Source organism: Schistocerca serialis, chromosome 6 (genome assembly GCF_023864345.2).
Source record: "Schistocerca serialis cubense isolate TAMUIC-IGC-003099 chromosome 6, iqSchSeri2.2, whole genome shotgun sequence".
NCBI classification, from domain to species: domain Eukaryota; kingdom Metazoa; phylum Arthropoda; class Insecta; order Orthoptera; family Acrididae; genus Schistocerca; species Schistocerca serialis.
This window is the reverse complement of record NC_064643.1, coordinates 502,816,815-502,825,449: the sequence shown is the minus strand read 5'-3', so window position 1 is coordinate 502,825,449 and position 8,635 is coordinate 502,816,815. Positions and strand designations below refer to the sequence as shown.

Below are 8,635 nucleotides of genomic sequence, written 5' to 3'. Positions count from 1 at the left end.
GGGAGCGTTCCTGCAAGTGAGCAGTAGGTTCATCGATACACTTCATTTTTTCTATTTTTTTCGTCGGAGATGGGTTCATTCGCCCGTTCTGAGCAATTAGTATCGGTATCGAGGACAATGCCATAGCAGCTGCCGCATTTATGTTTTTCTTGAGTCAGTTTTGAAATTGAAGATCAGGCGAGGTCCGCTATGGCTATTGCATTTAGGGTCATTGCTACAGTTCTAGGAGGCTTGCAGGAAGCTATTGAATTTTAAGCATTGCGTAGGTTGCGGGGGCAGAGGCTGGATGATTCAACTCTATGTAGCAATGCATCCTGCAGGGCTGTGCAAGAAGCTTGTCGATAGATTCTTCATTGTCCAAAATAACACGTATTTTGATGTGGATCTTTGTTTGAGTTGCGGAAAGATGAGCACTGTGATTTTTAAATTAGGATCCCTGCACTGCTAGTTCATCTTCGATTTCCTTGTTGGTGACATCGCCATCGACGTTGGTGATGACGACAGTGAGAAAGGGTCCATGTGGTTCCCATTCTCACTGTCGTTTGCTGCTCGGACTTCCTAAATTGATGACAGCTTCCGGTCTGTAGGTGGTGCCAATTGCCTTTTTAAGTTGAATTTCAAAATCAGTTAGTTGGTGGCGATTTTGACACTATTCTTCCTGAATTTCACGTCAACCACAAGCTGTGCAAGATTAAATTGCTTTAGTGTCATCTGAAATTTTTCCATTTTCCATGGGTCAAGATTTTCAATAATAACTGTTCTTGGTTGGATATTGAGATCATATTTTACTGGATTGTCACCGGATTCAGTGGACGCGATGGAATGTCGTCTGGCTTTCCGGCTGGAGCGTACATTTTTAAGCCCTTCAGCATCATGTGTGTCAGAAAATTTCGTCTCGTGAGGCAGTTCGTTAGACTGACAGTGAGCAGCTGAGGGTGGGCCGGGCCTGAGCGAGATTCGGACAGTTATTGTTACTCCGTTTCTTTCTTTTTTTTTTTTTTTGCATGTTGGCAGTGGAGATCGCATAACTGAGATGGGATGACTTAGGAAACTGAAAATCCTATTCACGAGTCCTTGTTATGGTCCTAAACTATGTGCCTTGTCCTCAGCAGACGCGGAGTCGTGGTCTGCGGTATTCCTTCACTATCGGTCCCCAAGACCGGCTGTCCAGACTACTGAACCTAGAGCTAGTTCGCCCTAACAAAGAGCACAACATCTTTCTTTTCCTAGAGAGTGAGGTTGTAGGAGCTGCGAGAGAAATGCCATGTCTTGAGGTTTTATTTTCTTCCAGACGTGGTCAGCCATCATGACTGAAGCGGTCACGTACTGACAGGTACACCCTCCACAGCCCTGATCTTTCGTAGTCCATTCTAACTTACGTACGTCCAAAGTGGAAGGAGCGGCTCGTACGTCAGCTCTCGGAGCTTGTCTGCCGTCAACGCGCTCGGACAGGGCCGCGCCGATCGCCCGCTCGAGTGTGTACCTCCCACGTGGGACCAGGCGCCCGTGCCCGTCGCGTGTTGGCAGAGTTTTCAGCCCGGAGCCGCGGCAGTCGGCCACGGCCCGCGCATGCATGCATACGGGCGGACAGGTAGTGCTGCCTGCCGCGGTGACAGATAGAGCGCCCGGATCTATTTTCGGCCGCGTATACAAACGGCCTCCCTCAGTATCCGCATTGTTCAGCGGTTCTCGCTCCAGAAACGACACCGGACGCCGACTGCAGCGCTGTCCTCTCTGCATCTGGCAGAAGGCAAACAAATGCTTGATAAACACACGCTCGCGTGCAGGATAGCAGGCGAGCGTATACGCAGTGCGTGCTACTTTAAGGCTCGAAGAGAAATAGAGAAGGGTGCTGTCGATGCACAACGAGGTTCTAAAGCCTGCTAAAACACTTAAGCTCAAGTGAGCCTCTGAAAAACAAACCCACGAATAGGTGCTGTGTTCGTGAAGGCCACTGATCTTCGCACGGACAGCATATCGTATTTACGCTGTATGTGGGCCGAGCGCCACACCGTCAGTTTGTCGAACATGAAACGGAAATATATTTGCAGAAAGTAGTTCAAATGGCTCTGAGCACTATGGGACTTAACATCTATGGCCATCAGTCCCCTAGAACTTAGAACTACTTAAACCTAACTAACCTAAGGACAACACACAACACCCAGTCATCACAGAAAGTAGTTACTTGTAACGGTTGACGCAAGTGGTCCTGTATGAGTGTATTCCGTAAGTTTTATTTAACACTTCGGAAACGTTTATAATTTCCAAAAGAACAGACACCATTCATGATGCTGCAGCTTTATATATACTCGATGTAATGAAAACGAAATAATTTCTGACGCGATGCAATTAAAAGCACTCCGTCTTCCGGCCACGGGACTATCCGACCGCCGTGTCATCCTCAGCTGAGGATGCGGAAAGGAGGGGCGTGTGGTCAGCACACCGCTCTCTCAGTCGTTATGATGGTTTTCTTTGACCGGAGCCGCTACTATTCGGTCGAGTAGCCCCTCAATTGGCATCACGAGGCCGAGTGCACCCCGAAAAATGGCAACAGCGCATGGCGGCCCGGATGGTCACCCAACCAAGTGCCGGCCACGCCCGACAGCGCTTAATTTCGGTGATCTGACGGGAACGGGTGTATCCACTGCGGCAAGGCCGTTCCTCGATGTAATTAAGCACTGAAATAATTTCGTTGGCGACAAGTGAAAATTTGTGCCGGACCAGGATTCGAACCTGGACTTCCCATTACTGGCGCAGTGTCACCATGACCGCCCGTTTTTTTATGTCATTTTGTTTGTTATTGATCGTTGTACACTGAAGAGCCAAAGAAACTGACACACCTGCCTAATATCGTGCAGGGCCCCCTCGAACACGCAGAAGTGCCGCAGCACCACGTGGCAATGTTCTCGACTAATGGCTGAAGTATGCTGGAGGGAACTGACAACATGAATCCTACAGGGCTGTCCATAAATCGGTAAGAGTACGAGGCGGTGGAGATCTCTTATGAACAGCGCGCTGCGAGGCATCCCAGATGTGCTCAATAATGTTCATGTTTGGGGAGTTTGGTGGCCAATGAGAGTTTAAACTCAGAAGAATGTTCCTGGGGTCACTCTGTACCAATTCTGGACGTGTGGGGTGTCGCATTGCCCAAGTCCGACTGAATACACAATGGACATAAATGGGTGCAGGTGATCAGACACGATACTCACGTACGTGTCGCCTGTCAGGGTCTTATCTAGACGTATCAGGGGTCCCATATCGCTCCAACTGCATACGACCCACACCATTACAGAGCCTCCACCAGCTTGAACAGTCCCACGCCGACATGCAGGTTCCATGAATTCATGAGGCTGTGTCCGTACCCGTACACGTCCACGCGCTCGATACAATTTGAAACGAGACTCATCCGACCAGGCAACATGTTTCTCAGGCATCAAAAGTCCAGCGTCGGTGTTGGCGTCCCAGGTGAGGCGTAAAGCACTGTGTCGTGCATTCATCAAGGGTACACGAGTAGGCCTTCGGCTCCGAAACCTCATATCGATGATGTTTCGTTGAATGATTCGCACGCTGAAACTTGTTGATGGACCAGTAAGCCGGCCGCGGTGGTCGTGCGGTTCTAGCGCTGCTGTCCGGAACCGCGGGACTGCTACGGTCGCAGGTTCGAATCCTGCCTCGGGCATGGATGTGTGTTCTGTCCTTAGGTTAGTTAGGTTTAAGTAGACCTAAGTTCTAGGGGACTGATGACCTAAGATGTTAAGTCCCATAGTGCTCAGAGCCATTTGAACCATTTTGAACCATGGACCAGTAATTAAATCGGCAGCAGTTTGAGGAAGGGTTGCACTTCTGTCACGCTGAACGATTCTCTTCAGTCGTCGTTGGTGCCGTTCTTGCAGGGTCTTTTTCCGGCCGCAGCGATGTCGGAGATTTCATGTTTTACCGGATTCCTGATATTCACGTTACGCGACGTGAAACGGTCGTACGGGAAAACCGCTAGTTCATCGCTGCCTCAGAGATGCTTGTCCCATCGCTCGTGCGCGGACTACAACACCACGTTCGAACTCACTTAAATCTTGACAACCTGTCATTGTAGCAGCAGTAATCATCTAACTGCGCCAGATACTTGTTGTCTTATATAGGCGTTGCCGACCGCAGTGCCATACACTGCCTGTTTACAAATCTCTGCATTTGAATATGCTTGCCTATGCCAGATTCTTTAGCTCTTCAGTTTATTTGTTCGGGGTGGACGTCCCTTGCGCTTGTTCAAGTTAATCGTTGATCCATTCACACAGTTTTCTTCTCTCTGGCCGAGCACGCTGAGCTACCGTGCCGACGACTCAGCTGTCTGGAAACGACTCCCATCCGACCCAGTTTCCCATCTTGTCACAGACTACTGGCGTAGCGCTCCCTGTCCATCGTACTCATTGCTCGCTGGCATTCGCTGGAGTCCCGCAAGAGTTCAGGAGGGAGAAGACTTTAGCACTGGAGAGATCTTATGGCCATCAAACCGTATATACATTCATACATGTGTGGTGTCTGTTCTTTCGGACTTGCACTCCCAGGAATGTTCACTTTGGTTACAGTAATCTGATTTTCATGTCCTCCTTGCTTTGTACGTCATATATTACTTTGCTTCCAAGGTAGAAGAATTCCTTGCAAGATTCTGTTTTTCTGCGCTTTTCCCGAGAAGTGAACATAATGGGTGAAATCATCCAGCAGCTACTGCTCCTGTATTCATTTGGTAAATACTGAAAGCAGTAAATACTGAAAGCAGATACCGGAAGAGAGGGGATCAAAAATATTATTATTATTGTGGCGTCTCGGTTGTTTTACGGTATCTGTTTATGTTCTTCACTCCCCGTGGAAGGGTGTATACTTTCGTCACAGGCCGAAGCCTGTAGCTGTAATCGCTATTGAAACCGCACTGAAATGAAATGTCGTGTGGCTAGGGCCTCCCGTCGGGTAGACCGTTCGCCTGGTGCAGGTCTTTCGAGTTGACGCCATTTCGGCGACCTGCGCGTCGATGGGGATGAAATGATGATGATTAGGACAACATAACACCCAGTCCCTGAGCGGAGGAAATCTCCGACTCAGCCGGGAATCGAACCCGGGACCTTAGGATTGACATTCCGTCGCGCTGACCATTCAGCTACCGGGGCCAGACGAAACCACACTTAGTCATCATTATTTCGCCCGCTTCAAGGATTTTTCTTCTATAAATATTACATTATTTGGACAGCACACTTTCTTGTTAATGCTTCGCTACCGCTCACTTTACTTTTTAATCATACAATGAAGGCTTTCGCGACCAGATGGTATGTTGTTGATAATTCTTCCGGGTTATGTGGCCGTGGTTCAAGGATTATCAACAACTTTGCCTTTTGTCTCAAACGTGTGTGACGTTCGTGCTCTCCACTCGTTCTTTTACTGTCCTTCCAGTTTCACCGACATGTACTTTGCCACAAATATACGTCACTTCATTTACACCCGCAGTGGGAAGGCGGTCAGGTACGTCCGTTGTATAAGGGCTAATCAAATGAAAACTAAACAGATGGAAAAAGATAAGTAAAATCTTCATTATTTCAAAAGTAATCGCCGTAACTGTTAACACATTTATCCCACTGTGAGACATGATCATTGCCTTCATGGAAAATATTTGCGACTACCTACCCAGATTATACCCAGGAGTACACCTCTTCGTCCGAAATGCAAGGGCAGAAGCACAAGTTGATGGGATCTGCCCTATGATTTAGCTAATGATGAGACGTGTGTGTCTGGGGTTTTAAAGTTTTGTGATGTGTCTGGACTCTGGCCTAAACTTTTAGGCTGGAAGTTTTAGCGTATTGCACAGTGGCTGGCTCCTCCCTTTTTCCTTGCGGTCAGCCAGCAACTTCGATGTGCTATATTGTTTTAGCTCCCTCCACCACTTTCTTCCTGTGTTGTCCATGTTTCACTGCTGGCTGCATGCTTCGTCCCACGTTTCGGTGTGGGTAGGCCCATATTTTTCCAAGCTTGTTACCTGTGGTTTACGTTCTGTTTTATCTTACTGTTCTGAGTATTTTCTTGACACCCGTCTCAATCTGTTACTGAGCGGGCGCTGAAGACCTTGCCGTCGTGCGCCCATACAACCCTCTCCATCCATAATCTTCGTCCGAAGCAAATCGACGGCCGCGAATATCATTCTTCAGGACTCCAAAAAATATGGATGTCGCATGGGGAGGGATCTGGAATGTATGGAAGATGTGTAAGGGCTTTCCAGTGAAATTCTTGCGGCTTAGTGGAAACAACCTTGGAAACATGCAGGTGGGCATTATCCTGCAACAGAATGATACCGTTCGTTAACATTCATGGGCGTTTCAAATTGATAGCGTGCTTCAATTTTTGCAAAGTGTCTACGTACCGCTTTGTATTAACTGTGACGCCGTGTTCCAGAAAGTCAATGAGCAGCGGGTACTTGCATTCAAAGTAAAAGGTCATCATGACTTTCAAGGAACTAGCGTGCCTATTGTTTCCTCTGAGCTGCAGAAGTTTCGAATGCGAGCTCCTACACATCCTCAATACAGTCCCAATCTCTCACCATGCGATATCCGTACTTTGGAGAGAAAGACATTCGTGGCTATCGATTTGCATCGAGCGAAGAATTGCACGCCTGGGTATAATCATGCTTCCGTAGGCAACCTCGAACATTTTTCCAAAAAGGCACTGACCTTCTTGTCTCACAGTGGGAAAAATATATTAACAGTTATGGCGTTTACGCTTGAAATAATAACCTGTTTATTTACTTTTTTCTCCACCTATTTCGTTTTAATTTGATTGTCTCTTATAGGCCGCAGGAAGCGTTTGTCTTGTGATTAGAAAAAAACACAATCTTTAAACTGGTCTTCCGAAGGATTCTCCCTATGCCATCTGTTACACTAGACACATAAGGTCTACATAATGTGCGGGAGGTTCATCGTTCTTCTTGTTTGCACTGATGTCAGTACCTCTTCGTTTAAAGGTCCTATTTATGGAAAGAACTGTGTAATCGTTGGCCATCAGAGTTTCCCTAAGGATCTAGTTCTGATCGCAGGTTCTTACTGTCACGAGATGCGAGATTCATGTGTAGACACTGTTCAGAGGAACTTGCTTCTGGGCGTGGGTGATGGTGCGAAGCTGCAAAATTGTATTGGTTGATGTCCTATAAACTTTGTGCCTTGGACTTCAAGAGTATCGTCAGGTATTCTGTAGGCCAACACATCTAATACCGTGGGGCCAACCTGACTCTTCCCTTCCATAGTGAAACTGATTTTCCGATGAATGTTTCCAGAAAGTCGTGGAATTTGTGTGACTATTCTCTCTTGTGTGCCCACATAACAAACTTATCATTCAAATAGTGGCGCAAGCAGGTTGGCTGTAGTTCACCATTACCTAATGCATTTTGTTCGCTCTAGCTTTCTGCGCCGGCCGCTGTGGCCGAGGGGTTCTAGGCGCTTCGGTCCGGAACCGCGCTGCTGCTACGGTCGCAGGTTCGAATCCTGCCTCGGGCATGGTTGTGTATGATGTCCTTAGGTTAGTTAGGCTTAAGTAGTTCTAAGTCTAGGGGACTGATGACCTCAGATGTTAAGTCCCATAGTGCTTAGAGCCATTTTAGCTTGCTGCTTCCGGGATTCGTAATGGCCCGTCGGCCTCGATCGAATACTCCCAGTGGATTAAAGATGAAGTCAAATGTGCCTACAAGCATGGTTGTTGTTTTACGTGATTTCCCGTGCCATACAACGACATCTACATGGATACTCTACAAATCACAATTAAGTGCTTGGCAAAGGGTTCGTCGAAGAAACTTCATAATAATTATCTGCTCTTCCACTCGCGAACAGCGAGCGGAAAAGAATGAACACTTATATCATCCTGTGCGAGCTCTGATTTCCTTATTTTATTATGATGATCGTTTCCCCCTACGTAAGTCGTCGCCAACAAAATATTTTTGCATTCGGAGGAGGGAGTTGGTGATTGAAAAGGTCTTGCCGTAACGAGATAAGGCTACAATGATGTCCACCCCAATTCTGTATCATATCCGTGACACTCTTTCCCCTAAAACTAAAAACTAAACTCCGTCTGAACAGGCCTTGGAAGGCCCAACGGTACTGACCGGCCGCCGTGTCATCCTAAGCCCACAGGCGTCACCGGATGCGGATATGGAGGGGCATGTGGTCAGCTCACCGCTCTCCCGGCCGTATGTCAGTTGACGAGATCGGAGCCGCTACTTCTCAGTCAAGTAGCTCCTCAGTTTGCCTCACAAGGGCTAAGTGTACTCCGCTTGCCAACAGCGCTGGGTAGTCCGGATGGTCACCCATCCAAGTGCCAGCCCAGCCCGACCGCGCTTAACTTCGGTGATCTGACGGGAACCGGTGTTACCACTGCGGCAAGGCCGTTGGTACTCTTTCCCCTACTTCTCGATAGTACAATACGTGTTGCCCCTCTTTGAACTTTCTTGATGTACTCCCTTAACCCTATATGGTAAAGAGTCCAGATTAGTAGATCGGTTGCATCTTCTAAGTGTTTTGCCAATAAAACGCAGTCTTTGTTGCCCCTCCACACAAGTTTTTCTATGTGCTCTTTCCAATTTAAGTTGTTTGTAATTGGAATTCCTAGGTATTTA

General features: G+C 47.7%; 1 pseudogene; it reads right to left on the bottom strand.

Annotated features, from left to right (window-relative positions):
* Positions 1–8,294: 8,294 nt before the first annotated feature.
* Positions 8,295–8,412, bottom strand: LOC126485307 (5S ribosomal RNA; annotated as a pseudogene).
* Positions 8,413–8,635: the final 223 nt, after the last annotated feature.